Genomic DNA, 22,545 nt, shown 5'->3' on the forward strand with positions numbered 1-22,545 from the left:
GGGACGCACAGCAGACATGAGGAGGCCAGTGGGGGACATGGGTCAGGCTGGGAGGAGAGTCCAGCAGGAGGTGCGGCCTGAGCAGGGTACAGCCATGCCCCAAGGGGCCTGAGGACCCCAGTCTGTGGGAACCAGGCTGCAGGGAGGTCCCAGCAGCCCTGTCCACCTCCTCAGGCCAAGGGAGGTGAGTCCTCAGGAGGCCGTCACTCATCACCATCACGCAGCCAACTACACGGCCCCTGTGTCTTGGGACCCAAAGTCCTGCTTGGACCCTGGAAATCCCGGAGATCGGGGCCTGGAGGGGCTATGTAGTAAATGATGGGATGCTTTGTGGTGGTCAAAGTGCTGAAAGTGGTCCTTTGCTGACTTGGTTACAAGTGCTCAGTTTCCTTCCACACCCCTTTTCTCCCAACCCTACAGATGGGGGGGTGCGGAGGCGGGGTGCAGATAAGGAGGGAGCCCCTGCTGGTCAGCTTCCTGCTCTCAGCAGAGTGGCCCACACTCAAGACCCTCTCTCCTACTCTATGAGACAGGACTCATCTAACCATTTAAAAGGCTTCTTTTGCTTTCTTTGTTTGTAGCTGGTATTATTCGTTGGCAACATTCTTTTTAAACTTTATATAAAGTGAGCACGTTTCTTATATTGCCTAGATTCAGATTTAGGAGCAGAGTGCAGCTTCCTGCCCAGGCCTTCCTTCTCCTTCCTTCCTTATTCCTTTTTTTAATGTTTATAATGAAATGCTTTCTGCTTATTTTATAATCACCAGCTTAGCTCTCCGTTAAACCAAGAATTCGACGAGTAAGAAGTAGAAAACCACTGTTCCTCAAGAGGACCTTAAACACTAATCGACTTTCACGATGTCAGTTTCGCTCAATTGCATTACATTTTTGTACTCTGTGTATTATTTACCATAAATCAGGGAAAATATATTTGTCTTTTTGGGACTGGCTTGTTTCAGTAAGCATAATGGTTTCAAAATGCATCCATTTTGTTGCAAAAGACAGGATTTCATTCTTTTTATGGCTGAGCATTATTCTATATAGCATTTTCCTTATCTGGTTACCAACTGAATGGACATCTGGGTTGATTCCATAGCTCAGCGATTGTGAATTTAGCTGTAATAAACTTGGAAGTGCAGATTATTCCCATGTGCCTATTTCATTTTAGTTGGATAAATTCCCAGAAGGGGGACGGCTAGGTCACATGGTAGATCTATTTTCAGATTTCTGAGGAATCTCTATTGTTTATGTTTCCATTCACAGTGGTTTAGGATATCTTCTGAGGGTACACTGCGATGATTTAATACATGTATATGTTGAGCAGATCAGGTTAGCTAACATTTCCATCTCCTTGAAAGTTTTTGATCAACACTTAGCAAGGATGCACATTTACAGGATAAAATGTGACGTGCCAGTGACTTCAATCAAAGTGATGATCTTTGATGATATGGACCTGAGAGGAAGTACATCAGTGAAAACAAACACTTTTCTGTTGTTGTATTTCTGGAGTCTGCTGACTCCCTGATGCCCATCAGTGGTCCTTTTTTCTTGTTTTTCAAGGTGAGGTATATTTGGAACCACCTGTAATATACAGGCAGATTTGGGATCAGACGCTTGACAAAATAGGTGGACATTTCTGAGGATGGGCCCAGCAGTCTGCCTTTGTGGCAAACACTCTGAGCCTTTGGTTTCCTCCAGTTGCCTTTGGTCCCTCAGGTCACTGGCCTGGTCCACGGGCACAGGTAAGTGTCACTTGTATGTGATGTCTTTGGAGCCCACACTTACTCCTTGATTTCCACCACCACCACACAGGGGTACAATGATTTTGGAGAAGCATGTCGAATTTTAAGGTCTGGTAAAAGGCACGTTCAGGCTGACCAAATTCTCCTGTAAGATGAGGTACTTCCTTGCCTTTTTGATGGCTCCCTGCCTTGCTTTACAGCTCCCAGTCCACCCTGCCACACCTCTGTGGGTTGGCCTGCATCTCACATGAGAGTGCCTGGTTCAAGCACAGGCTGCTCTGTTTCGGATCAGCTCCCATCTAGTGTGAATCCTGGGAGAGCAGCAGGTGATGGTCCAAGTACTTTTGTACCCACCACCAACATGAGAGACTCAGACAGAACCCCAGCCTTCTGCCATGGGCCTGGCCAGTGTGGCCATTTGGAGAGTGACCCAGCAGATGGAAGCTGCATCGTTCTGCCCCCTGCTCTCTCTCCAGTTCTTTACAAATATGTACATATTGGATGGTGTGTGGTCACTGTCCTTGCTGGTGCATCTTGAAGCAGCAGAAGATGGCCGAAGTGCTTGAATCCCTGCATCAGTGTGGTAGACTCGGTTGGGAGGTCCAGGCTTCTGGCTTCAACCTAGTGCAGCCCTGGCTGCTGCAGCCATCTGCCAAGTGAACCAGTAGACAGGAGATGTCTGTGTCTCTTTCTTCCTCTCTGTCATTCTGTATTCCAGATAAACAATCAAGGTCCACTGTAATTTTTTTTAAAAAAGGATCTCATAATCCCCTGAAATTGTTCTTTTGTATTAACGTGGTTTTTTTCCCTAGGGTCCATTCCCTTTCCTGCAGAGGGCTGGAACATTCTGTCTGGTTTTTCGTTGTTTCCTTAGTGGCTGGAACAATGTTCATGGCATAGGTGCTCAGAAAAATACTGTTGAATGATTCAGTAAATAAATAAGTGAACCAATGGGTATTGTTTTTTTTTTTAAAGATTTATTAATTTTATTGGAAAGGCAAATTCACAAAGAGAAGGAGAGACAGAGAGAAAGATAGTTCACTTCCCAAGTGACCCAATCAAAAGCCAGGAGCACGTGGGTACAGGGTCCCAAGGCTTTAAGGCATCTTCTACTGCATTCCCGGTCCACAATCAGAGAGCTGGATGCGGAAGTAGAGCAGCCAGGGCAAGAACTGGAGCCTCTATAGAATCCTGGCGCGTGCAAAGTGGGGATTTAGCTACTGAACCATGGCACTGCGCACCAAGCTCCTTATAAGACTGATGCTCGGGCCCGGCGAGGTGGCGCAGTGGTTAAGGTCCTCGCCTTGCACGCCCGGGATCCCATAAGGGCTCCGGTTCTAATCCCGGCAGCCCTGCTTCCCTTCCAGCTCCCTGCCTGTGGCCTGGGAAAGCAGTCGAGGACGGCCCAAAGCTTTGGGACCCTGCACCCGCTTGGGAGACCCGGAAGAGGGTCCTGGCTTCTGATTGGCATAGTATCGGCCGTTGCGCTCACTTGGGGAGTGAATCATCGGACGGAAGATCTTCCTCTCTGTCTCTCCTCTCTGTATATCTGCCTCTCTAATAAAAAATAATAATAAAAATAAATCTTTAAAAAAAAAAAGACTGATGCTCCAGTACTTCTACCCCCCCTCCCCAAGGCTTCTTTGTCCCCCTTTGAGCTTTGGCACGCATTTGAAAAGGCCTATTTGTGGTTTAGGTCGCGGCTCCCAGGCCCTGCCATTGCCTGGTTGTTGAACTCAGGGACAAGTTGTTAAGCAGTCATTCATCAATACACATTGAGCTCTGTGTTTTCTGAGTGTGGGAATACAGCAGGAAACAGGACAGAACAAAATCCTTGACCTTAAGGTGCGTCCCTTTGATCAGAAAGAGACAAATACAAATAATATCAAGTATGCCACAGGAGCTATTAAACAGTGGAGTGGTCAGGTTGGGGGAACAGGAGCCTGAGTGTGCTGGGACACAGGGGTGAGCGGATGACCGCACAGCCGGACGCTGCTCACACGTGAGTCAGTCGGGGGAGGCTTGAAGCAGCTGGCACACAACACCACTCCATCACGTTCCTTATCACCGCTTTTTATTGTCTTTCACCCACTCAGGCGAGGTGTTTCCATGCCACCTGTGATTCACTGTCTGTATTTTCCTGAGATTTGGTTGCTCCGATGGACTTTGGATCACTTTATTATCTTTTCTGAGGAATTTAAAAATACTGGAGTCGTCATGGTTTGTAATAAAATGCTTGCATTCAGCTGCTGTGTCTCCTCCTGGAATCACCCTGGATTAACGAATGAATAACGTTGATGAAAGAAGTGGGTTTTAGTGCTTTGTAGTTGGGCAAGTGCTTGAGCATGAAACACTGGTTCTTAATACCATGTTTTGGGCTGGCAGAAATGCCTTGTTCCTCCCCTACGGGCTACCCCAAAACCCTCCCGCCAACCTGCTGAACTCATCACTTCTTCCATAATAAGTTCCATCACACTTTTGTCTCCAACTCCCAGGCTGCTCGTGACTCCCAATTTATCCTTGAATAAACCACACCCACATGGCCCGCAGCAGCTGAGGATGATGCGATGCTCACACATATGTCCTCCTTAACCTCCTCGACTTCACTGAGGACCCAGGGAGCAGGTGCGCTTTGATTTCCTCTTGGAATACACAATAGATATATTGCCAGGCGTCTAGTTGACTGTCAATAAATATTTACCAAATTTTGTTCAAATTAATACAACCGTGGAGGATGTTCAGTTTTAAGGCCATTCATTTTCAAGAAAAGTCCAAGTATCTTGGAAATATTAGGCAAATTTTACTTTTGTTACACTTATTTTTGAAAATTTCCATTATACTCAATATTTACATAAGCAGCTGCTACACACTTGTTCGGTTAGCTCTTCTAAACATTTAATATACAGAACAAAGAATGATTCTAAAGGAATTCAAAAATAATTCCTTCCTTAAAAAGCTTATTGATTTATTTGAAAGGCAGAGACACAGAGGGAAATATCTTTTGTCTGTGCCTCAGCCTCCACATGCCTGCAGTAGCTAAGGCTGGGCCGGGAGCCAGGAACTCCTTCTACGATGTCTATGTGGGTAAGGGTCATGTGTTCGCATTTTCTGGAAGCTGTATTGGGAAGCAGAAGCAGGATTTGAACCCTGGCACTCCAAAATGTGATATGGGTGGCCCAAGCAGTGACTTACCTACTGTGTCACAACACCCACCTCAGTAACCTTCTTTTGATAAGAGCAACGGCCATGTGAGCACAGATGTTCAAAGCAAGTTTCAATCCTCAATGGCGTGAATGGCTCAACTCTAAATCCTTTATGGAACAACTACAGCCACTTTAGGGTTAACCCATGAGATTTAAACTTTCTTCCCAAGTTTACCTTGGGCAGAAAGGCACTTTGTCTTTGAGAATGTCATCAATGGTCTGTGATATTATGAGGCTGAGGCTGAAGGATTCTTAGAGAAAGATTTGAACTTACGTCTCCTGCCTCTTTGTTGGATTCTCCCATGCGTAATTCGACTTCCTTTGTTGACAGAGCGCTAGGTTTCTTACTCACTTGAACATGACAAATGCAGTGACTCATATGGAGTAACCATGCTCATTAGAGCCTTTTTATTACAGCAGCACTAGTTCAACCGCCTTAGGCAAAAGCGCAGTAACTGTGGACTCCAGAGATGGACAGAGATGGGATGATGAGATTCATGGACAAGGTCATCACAGAAGGTCCTGCTCACTCTTCCCCTACATCAGACTCTTCGCATCTACACACATTGTTCTTCTGTGCTTCTTAGTTCCCACTGATATTTGTTTCTTTTTCTACTCAAGAAATCCCTGGCAAGTCCAGATTCTGAGCAAAAGAAGTTTCATAGGACAGGATGCCCGCACCTGTGGGACCTGCATCAACATAGCTGCTGGGAGCCATCTCGGCAACCAGGTACATGGTAGAGTCATTCTCAGGTACAAAAAAGAATGAAATCAAGCAGAAAAGTCAGCCATTTAAAAAAAATTTATAAATGTTATTTGTAATTTTCACTTATTGGAAAAATAGACACACATGCACACACTTGCTGATTCACTTACCAAATGCCCACAACAACCAAGGCTGGGCCATATCAAAACGAGCAATCCAGCATTCAGTGTTTTTCTCCAACATGGCTGATGGGGACCCAAACCACTTGAGCCATCATCTATCTGTTGCTTTCCAGCAAGCACATTATCAGGAAACTGGGTCAGAAACAGAGAAGCTGGGACTCGAACCAGGCTCTCCAACACAGGCTGTTGGCATCTTAGCTAGTGTGCCAAATGCCCATCTCACTGTCCTTTTTCTGAAATTTAAATTCAGAGCATGCAGCCATACTGTAAGGGGTGGAGGAAAGGAGCAGGGTGGACCATCTCACACCCCAGACACTTGATTTTAAATCTAAGTTTCTCAGCCCAAGATGAAACCAAAGATAAGCTTCAACTCATCTCCTTACTGCTGGATTCTCCACCCTACTCTGGTGGTTTGAGTTCAGTACCTTGCAGTGGCCATCTTGTCTGATGGTTCGAACCATCCAGGCGTTTGTTGCTGTTGTCAAGCAAATTATATCCCATGAAGCCTTCTCCACGGTCTGAAGCTCAAGGACTAGCTAGGCTGGGTCTGTCTTCCTGGGGGTCAGCTGCCTTCTTACTGCAGGGTGAGCCCGGGGTCTCCCCAGCATCCACAGCACACTGACCCTCTTGGGGGAGAAGGACTGCGGTTTCCAGACTGGAGTGTTTCTTTCTTTGGTTGTGTACTAGTCAGAGCCTGGCATGTATGGTCTGGAGAGTTTCAGAGACCAGCTGAGAACAGAGGAGGGTCTACCATCTGGCTGATCAGGTTCAAAATGCAGAAACGGAGATGTCTAACAGTTTTAAAGTTTCAGGGCAAAGTTGTTGCTTTGTTATAGCTTCGGCTTTTCTCCTCCAGTGAAGTAATCTCTGTGCACATCATCAGCATCATTTGGAAAGCTCAAAAGTTGGGGACTATGTTGGGTACAGTGGGCTGAGCTGATGCGTGCAATGCCAGCATTCCATAGGAGCACCAGTTCGGGTCCCAGCTACTCCACTTCCTACCCAGTTCCCTGCTATGCTGTATCCATAGCAGGCGATCTGGATAAAGTCCCAGGATTTTGGCTTCGGGCTTGTCAAGTCCTGGCTGTTGCAGCCGTTTGAGGAATGAACCAGCAAATGGAAGAGTTATCTTCTATTTCCTCTCTCTCTCTCTCTCTCTCTCTCTCTCTCATTTTCTTTTTGTAACTCTGCTTTTCAAATGAATATCTGTAACAATGGATTTCAACCCTGACATGCCAGTCATTTGAGCTGGCAACTTGTCTAAAAAGCAAATTGCTGCCATCCTGCCCAACTCCGCCCCCCCCACACCCCTCAGATATGTTGTTTCTTTTGGGCAGAGTCACTGAATGCAGAATGGAACATTCCGAGCCACTCTCTGTGAAAAGTCGGATGGTCTTTACAAAAATTCCCTCTACCTTGTGCGAATCCAGGTCCTCACAGAGAAAAATGGGAAGTTTTCTTCCTCCAGGTACTTCCCCAGATCATCTTTCAAGAGGATGAGCAAACCTGTCCACGTTTCCCGGGTAATATTGGTCCCATTTCTGTGCTTTTGCAGGAAGGAGAAGGGACATTTAGGAGTGGGCACTTGGGCTGCAGCTTAGAGCGATTGGAGCGCCCGTGACCCCCATCAGTGTACCTGGACTTAACTCTGGCTCCCTGATCGCAGCTCCTGGGAGACACCAGATGATTCAAACAGTTGCAAATAGTTGGGTTCCTGCCATGCCTGTGGGAGTTCTGGATTCAGTTCCCCTCCTGGCCCAGCCCCATCTGTTATGGCATCGAGGGAGTGAATCAATGCATGGCAGCTGGCTGTAGCTCATCTTTTCTCGCAAATGGAAGTAATAAACAAAGAGGGACAATTAAATCATGTGCAGAGGGCACAAATGCCCTCACCCTGTATTGTGACTGCACTTTACAGCTCCCTTGTAAGCTGCAGTTTGTAGGTGAGGAAACTGGAGCCTGTGCAGATAAGGTATACAGACCGAAGTCACAAGGCTGGGCGATGACAGCACACGGGTTCCCTGTGACTCATGCACCCACGGGCTTGCCTTCACACCCTTGCCTCATTTTTAACCACTTCACAAAGCCCTCTCTGATGAACAATGTTAAGGAGATTGAGGGACTTATCTGGCCTTCTGAATAACGTCACTTTGAGCCATGAATCACTTGGGCTCTACTTTAATTAGATAAGTGATTTTAACCTGCTGTCCTCTAAATAAGAAACCATCCTACAGAGGGAAATTGAACTGCAGTGGATAGCTCAGAATGCCAAGCAACAACTTAGTTTGATTGTAACAAACGAGGACTCTTAGTAGTAGTTGTGTCAATCAAAAGTGGAATACAAATGAAAATAAACTCTCCTAGATTCCCTAGAGGAGAGAACAAAGCCTGTTGTCATCTCTTTTACCTTGGTGTAATGTGTTAATAAGAGCTCCCTACCTGGCCTTTCCCCCTACATTCCTAGGGCTATGGCTGCTTTGGGTACAAAGTCAGGGACCAGAACTGTTTCCCCATGCTGCTTTCAAGTCTTTAAAGCACAGCCGGGTGGGAGCTGAAGTTGCCACAGTTGGAGACATGCAGGTGGGTGGCTCACAGCTGAATTTTAGACCCTCACTTCCTGGGGCAAGTTGGTGACAGAGGAGAAGTTGCAGTGTTGAGTGCTGAGCATGGAAGCTTCCTGACTCCAGCTCTCAGAGACTTGGGCTGCAGCTCACCTGGCAGGCGACGGGAGCGTTACGAGGAATCGTTCCAAACAGGTGAGTTCACGCTGCATGCAATTCTGCTGGCCCCGCCACTCTCAGTCTAACTGGTTTTTGTGGTTGTCAAACTCCAGCATGGCAAATTTCCCACTGATACTGCATGAGCTGAAAACTCAGGTTTCTGCTGGTTTTGCCTCAGGGAATCTTATCAGGGAAGGCCTCCCAGCCCAGGAGAGGTGGAGTGTGTGTGTGTGTGTGTGTGTGTGTGTGTGTGTGTGTGTGTATTGTGTGTGTGTGTGTGTGTGTGTGCTGGAGTGGAGGACAACAGAGCTGTGACAGATTTGGACTAGCTGTGAGGGTCGAGGTAGACCACTGACTTTGTATCCCACCTCCCTCCTTGCAGGCTTTGTTGGATGTGGAATGGGAGAGAGATTTCCTCCCCGAAAAGGGAGTTGAGACTCTAAGCAGCTGAGTCATCAGCGTCTGTGTTAGGTTACAAAACACAGTTGCTAACCATGGGAACCCTAATGAGAAATCCATCCCACTTTCAGGTTAAACCGTTAGTGCTGCCTGTTTCAAATGACTGCAAGACTACAGAATCGTGATTTTTCAAGGATGCCTGCCTGCTTGACTGTTTTGAAATTACTCTGCAGACCTGGAAGATGAGGAAAATTTGGCAAGGGGACTAGAAAAGCACTTGGAGCACCAGTGATTTGGAATATTTGTAACATACTGCTCGCTGACGAGGACCAGGGAGCTGCTCTGTGGAGATCCTTGGGGCTGGCGGTCCCTAAGACCAAGTCGGTGCAGAACCAGGGGCAGCCTGCAAGAAGTTAGTCTGAGTAAGCTCGGGGCTGGGCCTGGCACTGCCACGCAGCCTCAGTGCTCCTGTGGCAGCTACGGATGCCCACAGTTCTCACTCCCCTCCCTGACATTCAAGGTCTCCTTCTCTGACTTCCTGTCTTTTCCATGGTCCTGGCCTTTTCAGTGATGACTTAAGGATTTTAGGAAACAGAATTCCAGGCACAAAGCTACATTCCTAATTGTAGGCTGGGTCAATTCCCTTCTGAACTTTGAAAAAAAAAATTTTCTAATCAAGAAAATGAAGAAAGAACGTGAAAAACTGGAAAACATTTATTCTCTCTAGAAACCCACACAAAGAAACTTCAAAAAAGCTAAACTTACTTTAGTACAAAAAAGTTTTGAAATCATAAATATGATTGGCTTTTAAAATTTCATTGAAATTATAACTAACAAAAAACTGCATGGGTTTAAATGCTTTTAGCAAAACAAACATATCTTTTAATTTTATTTTTTCGTAAACTTTTAGTATTTACTTCTTTTTATTGGAAAGGCAGAATTACAGTGAGAAAGAGGCAGAGAAAGATATTGTATCTGCTGATTCATTCACCAAATGGCCTCAACAGTAGAAGTTGAGCTGATCCGAAGCCAGGAGCCAGGAGATTCTGGGTCTTCCACATGGATGTCGGTTTCCAGGGCCATCCTCTACTGCTTTCCCGGACCACAAGCAGAGAGTTATGTGGGAAGTGGAGCAGCCGGGACACAAGCTGGCACCTGTATGGGATTCTGGCACTTTCAAGGTGGGGATTTAGCCATCGAGTGATAGCGCTGGGCCCAGCACAAACTTTTGAAAGTACTAGCTTTAAAAAGTTTCATCTAGCTTCTCATATTCAAGATATTTTAAAAGACTACTGTGGGGAATGCAGAAAGGAAAATGCTCTCACAAAAGCTTGAAGGGGGCAGTGGCATTGTGGGCTCATGGATTAAGCCATTGATTGGGATACCAACAACCCAAATCAGAGTGCCAGCCCAAGGCCCAACTCTTCTGGTTCCATCCCATTGCCCTGTGAACAACATCAGAAAAGGCAATGGATAATGGCCCAATGGGCCCCTGCCCCCGGCATGGAGGTTCTGGTTCCTGGCTTTGGCCTGGCACAGTCTAAACTCTTATAACCGAAAGGGCAGTGAGCCAGGGAATAAAGAAGCCATCGCCACATTTCTCTAACTGCCTTTCAAATACATAAACTAATAAATCTTTTTAAAGTGGTGACCTCTGGCAAATGCACTTCTCACCTTTATTCTGGGGTGTGGAGTAGGATTTCCCAGTTACTTTTATTCTTCGGCCAGAGCTTCTGACGAGCACGAGCATTCACATAACACATTTCCCGAGAAATTGCAGTGTACCACGCATGCGTCTGAGAGCTGTGTGTGCACGCCTTAGTAAGCGGTCAAGGCAACTTGGTGAGATGAGCACGATTATATCCACCACTGTATGAGTGAAACTACAGAGCTTAAAAGACCCCCAGGTCACTGTAGCCCAAGCTTTCATTTGGGCATTTTCAATCCATAGTTCATGTCCTTAATCATCAAATGTTGCATCTAACCTAGGGGAGCTTGGTCTGATGGGAACCCATTTGAGAGTTTTCAAAAATGGTCATGGAAATGTGTGTTATTAAAGAAAAAAACTGTATACAGATTTAATAATCTTGCAGGAAAATAAACTTGCCTTTATTTTCTACTAACTTTAAACCTTTTTTTTTTTTTTGATAAAAGATGTATCTATTTAAAAGGCAGGCTTACAGAGAGAGAGAGAGAGAATGAGAGAATTTTCCATCCACTGACTCACTCCCCAAATGGCTGGAACTTCCAGGGACGAGCCAAGCCAAAGCCAGGAGCCTGGAGCTCTATGCACACGCCTACCTGGAGGGCAGGAGCCCAGATGCTCAGGTGTGATGCACAGATTTCTCTGGTAAGTTAGAAAGGCCTCGGCACTCTCAGCACCACAGGCCCCATCTACTACCTGTCTGAAATCTCCTCATTTATCATGTGATTGACATCATTACAAAGACATAAACTACAAATAGCACCCACATATTGGTTTTTAGATACTTACCCCTCCCCCCATAAAAAGGCACGAAGGCTCTTCGGAGATATGATTAATTCCAGGCTAAAGCCAGAGAACTAGCAGATTTGGTGCATGGATTGTGTGTGTCCGATTAGGAGATGGGCATTGGTCATGGCCACAAAAGGAGCCAGGAGAGAAGCTCAGAAAAGTCTAGTGTTTTCTACTCACAGGACCTGGGAGGAGGGATGCAGCGTGCCCCTCCCGCCCTCACCCCCCAGGCAGAGGTGGGAGATGAGAACTCCACCTGAGTGCACCTGTACATCAGCCTCATCCAGGATGCAGCTGGACTGTGCCCTAAGTCCTGACCCACAGGAAATGGGAGGCAGTCAGTGTGAACTGCTGCAAGCTACTCAGCTGGTGATAAGTCACAGGGCAGCGGGGAAAATTCACCCAGTCACTTCTGTAACGTTCTTGCCGAAGACACCCAGCATATTCAAACATGTCTAGGTGATGAAAATCAGAGAAGCAGGATGGAGGTGGGCTATCCTGAAGGAGACTCAGGGCCGTGAAAGCTGAGGCCTGCCCTTGAATCGGCTCATGGAACAGAGGAGAAGCCATCGCGAGGTCAGCGTGGTGTTAGGACAGTCGGTGAGAGGACTACGGACTGGAGGTGAGAGAACGGTGCGGGATGGATGTTGAGTTTCTGCATTTTGATCATTGTGATGGTGGTGATAAGGCAACGATGACGTAAGCATGGCAAAATGCTAGCATTTATGAATCTGACTAAGGAATACATGTGGGGGTTTTGTGTTATTCTTGTAATTTGTCAGTTAACTTTGAAAGTATTCAAAATAAAAGAATAGAAAATATTAATGTTAGATTCTACTTTTAACGTGCTCTGGAACTCACTCGAAGAATTCATTTGCCATTTTGCTGCAGGGCCATGGTGACCCCAGACACACTCTCCTTACTAGCTGCCCCACACAGATGTATAGTGTGAACGACACATAACCCTTCAGCATTATCCCATGGGTTTGATGGCCTACTAGGAATTTAGTGCAAGCACTTGCTTTGGAGACTAATTCTCACATGTTCCTCCCCCAGGAGCAGTAATTCTGGGCTTACTGAGCACCTGTTGGTGCGATGACATGATATAGTGGACTCTACGGGGTGCTGGCTGTATAACTCACTGACCTCGGGCTCTCCTGCTCCACCTGCTGGGGAGGGCATGGTGGATTGGGCGTCCACAGATGGGGTTCCTCTTGGAGCGTCTCTCAGCTTAGGGCAGCAGCTCTTCAAGGGTTCACCTTGCTCACCACACTCTGCTCAGGCACGTATTGTGACTGATGAGGCTCACACAGAACCTCCTGGCCTCAACTGGGACTTTGTGGAAGGCCCGACTGCCTCCAGGGCTTGAGCTCCCAGCAGGCTGGGCTGAGGCCAGTGCAAGTGCCTCCTAGCTTCCCGTTGGGGCTTCTCAGCCCAGCCCTGCCTCCTCTCTGGCACGTGTTGGTCCTGAACATGCCCTAAGGAACCCCATGCAGACTTAACTTCAGCTGAAAGGGTTCCCAGAGAAGTGGGTTCAGCACATGGCCAGATGAGCACCCAGCTCCCCGACCCCAGGCTGCCTGGCTGAGTTCTGACTCTTGTCACTGTAGGCTCATCTCACCCCTAAGGATTATGGATCCTTATAATCTGGATGTGATGAGAAGAAACAAACAAAAGACCATGTGACAGGATGACATGATGGCAATGAGATCATTCAAGGCCTCTCTTACGTCACAGTGACCTCAGTCAGGATAAAATGATCTTTAGTGATTTGCATTGCTTTCAACTGTTTAAACAGGCATACAATCAGAATTGTGCGAGGCCCTATGGCTCCTCTCAGCTTTCCCCTCAATAACCATGGCCCAACTCGCTACACAGACACCCTGTCCACTCCTACATGCCTTGAAGCATTTTCCAAATGTGATATTATTTCATCGCTAAGCTTCTCGGTGTAAACATGGAAAGGAGGGTGGTACTTTTCTTTTTTGAGAAATATTTATTTTTATTGGAAAGGCAGATCAGATTTACAGATAGGAGGACAGAGAGAAAGATCTTCATCATCTGGTTCACTCCCCAAATTACCACAATGGGCAGAGCTGAGCTGATCCGAAGCCAGGAGTCAGGAGTTTCTTCCAGGTCTCCCACACGGGTGCAGGGTCCCAAGGCTTTGAGCCGTCCTTGACTGCTTTTCCAGGCCAGAAGCAGGGAGCTGGAATGGAAGTGGAGCAGCTGGGACACAAACTCGTGCCCATGTGGGATCCTGGCTTTTGGGGGAGGCACTGAGCCGTCATGCTGGGCCCAAAAGTGATCCTTTTCAAAAGCTAACCAACATAGTATTATGTAAAATGTAGTAAATTGGAAATCGTAGCTCCTTAGTCCTTCAGGGTTCCAAATTTCAGCTGTCTTGTAAATGTTCAAAGAGTTGCTTTGCGTTTTTGTGGTTTGTACATTTGAGTCAAGACTCAAGTCTCGTCTGGCACACCACTGGCCCGTTGCTCTAGGCAGCCTGGTGCTTCACGGTGGGAAGAGATCATTTAAAACCATAACTTAGGTTCAAAAAGGCAGGTATTTAATAAAGCAAAACTGGAAACAAAATCAGATAAGCACCTGCAGCCAGTGTCAGCCTGACTGTCAGGAGGCACACATCCCGCATGAGTAACCGAGTCTAATTTTCACCTCCAATTCCGAGTGCTAGCTTCCTGATAATGTACACCCTGGTAGGCAGCAAAGAGGAATTCAAGTTATAGGACTCCTCCAGCCCCTGGGACAGCTGGATCGAGTTTCCGTTTCCTGGCTTTGGTCCAGGCATTTGGGTGGTGAACTAGCAGATGGGTGCTTATTCTCTTACTGTCCGTCAGGTAAATAATTTTTAAGAGATTCTTAAATTCAGAAGAGGTAAGAAGTAGAGATTCTTATACTGTTCTTTTAATATGCTCTGTCCTATTTCACTTTGGTGAGCTATATCTATTATTTAAATTATTAGTCATGGACAGAGTATATATAAGTGTCTTGTTGAAAAAAAAAGTAAAATTCTTTGCACTCTCTTTTCATGCCCAAGATAGCTGCGGTTAACAATTGTGAATTCTTTTACACCTTATCTTACGCAGTCTTGTCTCCTAAGTTAGGCTCGTGCACCTATGATTCTAGATCTATATTAATCTATTCATGGAATTGAAACAAACAGATGTCTGAGGGTAAAATGTCAGGGAGAATGATTTATCTCTTCATTGAAAGTAACCAGCAGGGCCTCCGAGTGGCCAACTCCAGGGGGTGCTGTTGGCATTGTGGCCCGGTGATTGACGTGCCCTGGTACAGGCGACACACAGCAAGCCAGCCGACAAACCTGCAGGATATGGAGTCAAGGGCGCGACACACAGGAAAGAGAAAATGGCTTTTCTCTCTATATAAAAAGACACTCAAGTTCCCCTGTAATGAGATACACGGAGCATAAAACTACACCAAAATAGTATTTTCCTTCTCTTGGACTGGCAAACATGAGCAACATTTGCTAACACATTTTTCACCCAGTGCTGGCAGAGTAAGTGCCTGTTGGGCAGTTAGGCAAAATGCATTCAATTATGAATGCGTTTGTAGATACTAATTCAGAACATCTCTAGGAATTGACCCTACAGAGAGACTTGGATGTCTGGGAAATGATATCTGTACAAGGCAGTGTCTTAACAGTAACTGAAATTTGTCATTTCCTGTTACAAAGCAGGAACAGCTGGTCCTTTTGAGACCAATAAGAACCAGATATTTTTCTGCATATTATGATAGATATGTCATATTACCATGACTGCAGCCATTTGAAATGACACCGGCTATCTGCATTTTCAAATGATTGCAGTGATTGAACCCACTGCTAAATCCCGTTATTTATGTCATTCTTACGTGTATTTCTAAATGCAAGTATTTCATAAATTGTGTCTCAGTGTAACTGGTGTCATTTTCAACCTGATGGTTTTATCATATACTTAAAACATATGGTATATAGGAACTCCTAGACATCACCAGACTTCCAGAAAGTTTCATGACTACAAAACAGATTAAGAAGAGGGTGATTCATGGCAGCATGCATAGATATGGTTGGAGGCAGACAAAAAGGGAACTGGCTACAAAACATTAGCACAATGCTACAATAGAAAACTGCAGAGCTGGAAAAAAAGTAATTTCATCTAAGAAAATGAAACAACATTCCAAATATTTTGTATGTTTTTAGTTCTTTATTTTTGTTTTTATTTGAAAGGCGGCATTTCAGAGAGAGAGAGAGAGAGAGCTTCCATTCACTGGTTCATTCCCCCAAGAATCCACAACAGCCAGAGCTGGGCTGATCTGAAGCCAGGAGCCAGGAGCTTCCTTTGGGTCCCCTATGTGGATATAGAGACCCAAGGACTTGAGCCATCCTTGACTACTTCGCCAGGCTATAAGCAAGGAGCCGGGCAGGAAGCAGAGCTGGCTGGACAGAACCAGTGCCCATATGAATGTTAGCACCACAGGCAAAGGCTTAGCCCACTACACCAAGATGCTGCTCTCCTGCCTCCCTCCCCCAGATATTTTCAAATACAATAGTGTGAAGATGAATTGATTAACTTACACAAAAAAATGAAGGGAGGCATACATATACAAATATCTATTTGCTTGTTGTACATAATTTAGCTCTGAAAAATTCACGAGTAACTGGTAACATTGGAGCTTCCAGAGAGGACTGCGTAGCAAGGAAATCTTAGGGAAAGTTTGTCCTGATAAGCCTTAAATAACAGACAAAATTTTTGAACCATGTGAATGCATGCCATATTAAAAAAAATTTAGTAAGTAAATTTTGACATTAGAATGCTAAAGTCAAGACTACAGCTGAAGGACCGTATGACTGTTGGGATTCAATGAATCAGAGCAAGACTTCAAGGCGAGTGAAATTTTTAAAATTTCTAGTCCAGGGGCAATCTCTTGCCATAAGCAAGAAGTGTCCAGAACAAAATAAGTGAAGGGTTTTTTATAGTATTTACCAGAAAATCAAAAGCTACGTGACAGTAAGCAAATACATAATTGGGGCCACAAAACAGAAAGCAGGAGATCGGAATTTAGAATGCACAGACTTGGGATTCTGATCATATCACTTCAATGCAGACAGTAATAAAACAGCATGCTTCGAAGGTAGCTGTGTTTCCTGTAAATCTAAAAACTCCAAGATTCTCCCTATCTCCTGTCTGCCTCCTGGTGTTTCAGGAAACAGGAGCTTTTTCTCCTAACAGGATACAGGTGTCTCTTTGGAGATTCCAGACTTCCAGGAGTAGAGCCACCTTCACAATTAACCTTACCATGTGACTGTAAAACTCAGGACAGGAGAGACGGGGAGAGGAGAAGAGAGGAATCCCGATACCTGCAAATTTGTAAACTGGAAGTAAGAATAAATTTTGGGGCCAGGTGTCGTGCTTTGGCTAAAGTCTTTGCACATGCTGGGATCCCACATGGGAACTGGTTCGTGTCTTGGTGACCCTACTTCCCATCCAGCTCCCTGCTTGTGGCCTGGGAAAGCAGTCTAGGACGGCCCAAGGCCTTGGGACCCTGCACCCAAGTGGGAGACCCGGAAGAAGCTCCTGGCTTCGGATCAGCTCAGCTCTGGCTGTTGTGGCAGCCTGGGGAGTGAATCATCTGACAGAAGATCTTCCTCTCTGTCTCTCCTTCTTCCTGTGTATCTGACTCTCCAATAAAAATGAGTCTTAAAAATTAAAAACAATAAATTTTTTAAAACTCACTAGAGGCTTGTCAGGAGGATTGCTGCACAGTCCACCCCTTCCCTGGGCTTCAGCCTGAGTCGAGCCCAGGAGATGACGCAGCTGTGCCATCTCATCCAGTTTGTTGTCCAAAGTTGGAATGAAAACAGCCTCGCAGACTCCCAAGCGCCCTCCTTTCCTTAGCCTTCGGGGGGGAAATGTGGGGAAATCTACAACGTAAGCATTGTTGGTCTCAGACATGATTTATGTCCTCCTAATATGCTTATTTCTAAATGAAGCCTCTCTCATAGAATGGGGACAGATTTTTTTTTCCACTTTGGTAGTTACAGGCAGAAGCTAATTGCACCTATTTGAAGAACAACATAAACATTATGGTATTAGATCACCAAAGTATTTCTTCTTCCCCAAATTGTCCTCCTTAATCTTCTACTATTCCCACATGAAGCCAAGTTCCAGCACAATCCAGGGCTGACCATCTTTGCCCAGTACAGCTCTGGCAGGGACGAGTCCACATATATGACCAAAGCAAAATATTTAGAAGGAAACTTGAATATCAAGTCCTGACGGACACTGTTAGCAAGAGTCGTGATCTCTAAGAGTATGCAAAGCGACATGTAAGCAGGGTTTGTCAATATTTGTTTGGAGATTTATAAAAACACATGCTGACTCTCCCTGAGATTGAGGTCAGACGCTGCTTTAATTTTTTGAAACATATTTTGTTTCAAAGCCAGCTTAAGGTTCTGGGTATAATCTACAAAGCCATCTCAGAGTCTCATCACAAGAACTCACATGAGCCCATCATGTAAGATTCAAATGCAACCTGATTGTTTTTATGGTGGACTCATAGCTGAGATCATAGCAGAAACTTTGGGCTTGTTTTTGAATGAGGAATGTGTTTTCTTTGGAATCCTGTACAGAATAAAGAAAACTGCTGAGGTTCTGTGCTTCAAGTATCTCCATGTAATAGTGAGAAACGGTGGCTGGCACTTCAGGGAGGTGGTGGGGGCGTCTCTCAGGCTGCCTGGAGATGGCAGGGGCTGGGGAGTGGATCTGGAGAGGAGAGGTTTAGAAGAGGAAGGGAAGTTGTCTACAGCCATACCGCCTTGAATGCGCCCCGATCGTCTGATCTCGGAAGCTAAGCGGGGTGGGGCCTGGTTAGTACTTGGATGGGAGAAAAGGAAGGGGAGAAAGCTTGCTGCTCCTTCTAAAGACCTCTGTAACCAAGGCAGTTATTCAGAAGGGAGTGACTGGCGTTTCTAGTTCCTCTTTCCACCCACATGCTCACCACAGAACTTTCCCTGGAATGTCTTCCCCAAGGGGCATGGAGGTTAGGACTGTGGGACTGAACACTCAGAAGCTACTTAGGGAAGGAGCTGGATTCTCCCCTGTTAGAGGTGGGAGAGCTGCATGGGAATGCAGCGAGTTTCTGCAAGGGCCAGGGTTCTCTGTCCCCAGGTGAGCACGTGGGAGCAATGATTCCAGGGTGTGCTTTAGGGGCTCAACACCAAACTCCCAGGAGACACTGAGGTTTTCTGGAGGTGTCCACGGGCCTGTGTGTGCTGGAGCAGGGAACCAACCCAAAGAAAGTGGTTGGGACACAGGGCCCTGCCCAGTGCCTTGAAAAACTGGTGAATCCCAGCAGATGGAGTAATGGACAAGAATGTGGCGTCCCAGACACCAAGAGGGCCATGATGAGGCTTGTGCTCCACAAATGGGACTGGCATGGACTTTCCTGTAGTTATGATCAAACTCAGAACGACTTTTTAAAATGTGGAGATGTGCCAACATTCATCAGAATGTGAAAATGGCATTCGTGTTTACTATGTGGCAAATATTTATGTGTTTATAGGCAGTTGGGTATAAAGCTCATTTCTCCCTGTATTCCCCCACTACTTTTGTGCAAAAATACACACATGCATATGTGCTCACACACACACAGACACACACCCCCTCATCAACATTTCATAAGTGAGACCAATTTGGGCTAACTGACCCCACCCTTCGTTACATTGCTTGCTTCATTCGTCTTATTTGTTAACTTCATTCACTTTTCCCTCAATTCATGCTGCAGAAAATCTTTGGGGTATTTAATATTTGCCTGTAACTCAAAAGCTTAACTTTGGTCCCAAGCTGTTCAGTCTAGAGTATAATGTTGAACATGGAGGTTCATGGGAATTTTAGGAAGCAAGAAGGCTTGGAAGGGCAGTTAACCCAACCAAGGGGATGGGAAGCAGTTCCTGTTTGTTTAATAAAAAAATAATGACTTAGTGGATCTTAAGTTACAAAATGGTCTTGGAACAAGAAGAACTTTCCAGAGAGGAGGATTTGTAGGGGAAAATGCTTGAAGACATAAAGTCTGTCCCATGAAACAGGACTTAACTTTGCAAAAATTAAGGCCGCAAAGAAAGGAACGACACACTTTCTACCCATTTCCACGTTATTTCTAGGTGTTGCGTGCCACGCATTGCTCATGGCAGTCATCTAGCTCACTTTTCGAAAGTTCTGGCAGAGTGAATATATGTAAGAACAAGCAGCAAACCATGGGAAATGGTTTCCAGCTGCAAAGTGAAGACTAGATTGTTGGAAGAGTTTTACCTTATGAATCATATGGAAATCCTGAACATTTACTCAAATAGAAGAGTAATACTTATATATTAGTCAAGTGCCTGGGTCTTTTCATTTCTGTGCCTAGAGAAAGAGTTATAAAACCATTGTTTTCTGAGAATAAACACATGCCAACAGATATTAATGGGACAAATATATTTCCTTATGTAAACTGATTTAACACATAATTTAGTGCTTGTTGGTTGGAAACAGAATTAGGAAATCATTTCATGCATAATTTGATTGACTGTGGTTGAGAACACACAGAAAGAATACGTTGACATCAGGCTTTCCACAGAAAGGCAAGTGTTATATTCAGACTCATGCAGTACATCTCTGTCAAGTCCGTTTTAGTCAGAGTAATCACTCCATGCATCTTAAACCATCTCTCCTTGCAGGAAGTGCTTATGGACAAAACTCAGTGTATTTTCTTTCTTTCTTTTTAATATATTTTGATTTGGAATTCTGAATTATGTGGTACAATTTTGTATAGGCTGGGATTCCTCCCCCCAAATTTCCACCCCCAACAGATTTTCTCCATTTTACTGCAATGGTGTATTCCTTCATAAGGAGTCATAATTCTATCAGTCTCCTATATAAGTGTACCCCGACCTTGTTGGTACAGACAATGTCAGACAGTCCAGCGTCCCATTGTCTACACATGTCCAACAGTTTCATTGGGAATCCATCTTTCTGCTGAAAGCAGTGATGCATGTTCCATTGTTCCCCCACATCTGTATATGATAGACCCCAGTACTCCATCACTATACATTTTCATAACTGAGAAGACACGAAACAACCTCAACCACTGGTATGATTTAGAACAGCCACAACAACAACAACAACATCATCAAATTACAGCATCATGAAAAAAATGTGCCACTGAAAACTCATTGTATTTTCAATAAACCATTCACTTGTCAAGAGAGCAAATCTATCACTTCCATGAATGTTCATTGTACACAAGCTGTACATGTCTGGAGTTCCACAGACCAAGCAGATAAATGCAACAGAGGCTGAAATTACTCCAACTTCTCTCTCCCTTAAAATAAATGTTCGTTGCATAGCAAGCTAATCCTCTGCCTGTGGCATCGGCACCCCAAATGGGCGCTGGTTCTTGCCCTGGCTGCTCCACTTCTGGTTCCAGCTCTCTACGTACACACTGGGAAAGAGAATAGCTCAAGTCCTTGGTCCTCTGCACCCACGTGGGAGATCTGGAAGAAACTCCTGGCACCTAGCTTCAGATCAGCTCAGCTCAGCTCATTGTGGCTTTCTGGGGGAGTGAAATGACAGTGGAAGATCTCTCCTTGTCTCCTTCTCTCTCTCTCTCCTTTCTGTAAATCTGCCTTTCAAGTAAAAATAAATAAATCTTAAAAAAAAATGGTTAAAAAGTTTGGTTCCCAGGGATTAATGTAAGATTTCAGAGATGGATGTTGTGGTGCACCCAGCTGAACCTCTCCTTGGGGTGCCCACATCCGCATTGGACTGCCATTCCAAGTCCTAGCTCCTCTTCTTCTGATCCAGTAGCCTGTTAATGCACCCGGGAAGGCAGCAGGTCAGATGTAGCCTCCAAACCTGCCAATCAGGTGGGAAACTGGAATGGAGTTCCTAGTCCCTGGCTTCAGCCTGGCTCAGCAGACGGAAGAGTTCTCTGTTTCTCCCTCTTACTGTCACTTTGCCATTCAAATAAATAGCTAGGTAGATAGCTAGATAGACAGAAGTGGAAAAAAAATCTTTGCAGTAAATAACCTTTTGGAGTGAATCTCGAGAAATTTTCTTTGCGCAATGGACCTATGTGGCAACTGGGTGGTACCAATGCCCTTCTCAAAGTGTTCTTGATGCATACAACAAAATGCTTAGGACTATAATTAATGTAGGAAAATAATGATATAGCAGTAAGTTATCAATATAGCCTTTTAAACTGCATGCTAAAATGATGCATCTTTATGAACACATGAAATAAAATCCACAGGCAAGCCTAGTAGCTTCCATATCTTGAAGTTGGGACAAGCATGATGGATATTTCCAAGATAGCTACAACAATCACAATGCAGTAGAAATGCTTCTTCCTCCTGAGGACAGAATCACAGGGACCGCTAATAACTGCTAGCGCTTGCAATGTGTACTAGTAATCGGGTGCGGTCATGGAAGGGATGTTTCTGCCCCATGGACTCTGAAATCTACGCTTAGACCTGGACTGTGAACACTTATTTGACCGAGACCCCAGACCAAACGAATGAACCTGTTTCTGCTGTTGGCATGGAGATGACCCCAGTGAGACTAAAACCTCCACAGAGGCAAAGGGAGTCCTCATCCCCACTACAGGACATGAAGTGGAGGTTTCCTATTGCATTGTCCTTCTAAGATGCTTCACCACAAACTCATTAAACAATCTTGTCTTAAAAAAAAAAGATTGGGCCCGGCGCGGTGGCGCAAGCGGTTAAAGGTCCTCGCCTTGCACGCCCGGGATCCCATATGGGCGCCGGTTCTAATCCCGGCAGCCCCGCTTCCCTTCCAGCTCCCTGCCTGTGGCCTGGGAAAGCAGTCGAGGACAGCCCAAAGCTTTGGGAACCTGCGCCCGCGCGGGAGACCCGGAAGAGGCTCCTGGCTTCGGATCGGCATAGTATCGGCCCATTGTGCTCACTTGGGGAGTGAATCGTCAGACGGAAGATCTTCCTCTCTGTCTCTCCTCTCTGTATATCCGCCTTTCCAATAAATAATAATAAAAATAAATCTTTTAAAAAAAAGATTTATTTTATTGGA

This window comes from Ochotona curzoniae, unplaced genomic scaffold, assembly GCF_017591425.1.
Source record: "Ochotona curzoniae isolate NIBS_2020 unplaced genomic scaffold, NIBS_Ocur_1.0 contig_2599, whole genome shotgun sequence".
Classification (NCBI taxonomy): domain Eukaryota; kingdom Metazoa; phylum Chordata; class Mammalia; order Lagomorpha; family Ochotonidae; genus Ochotona; species Ochotona curzoniae.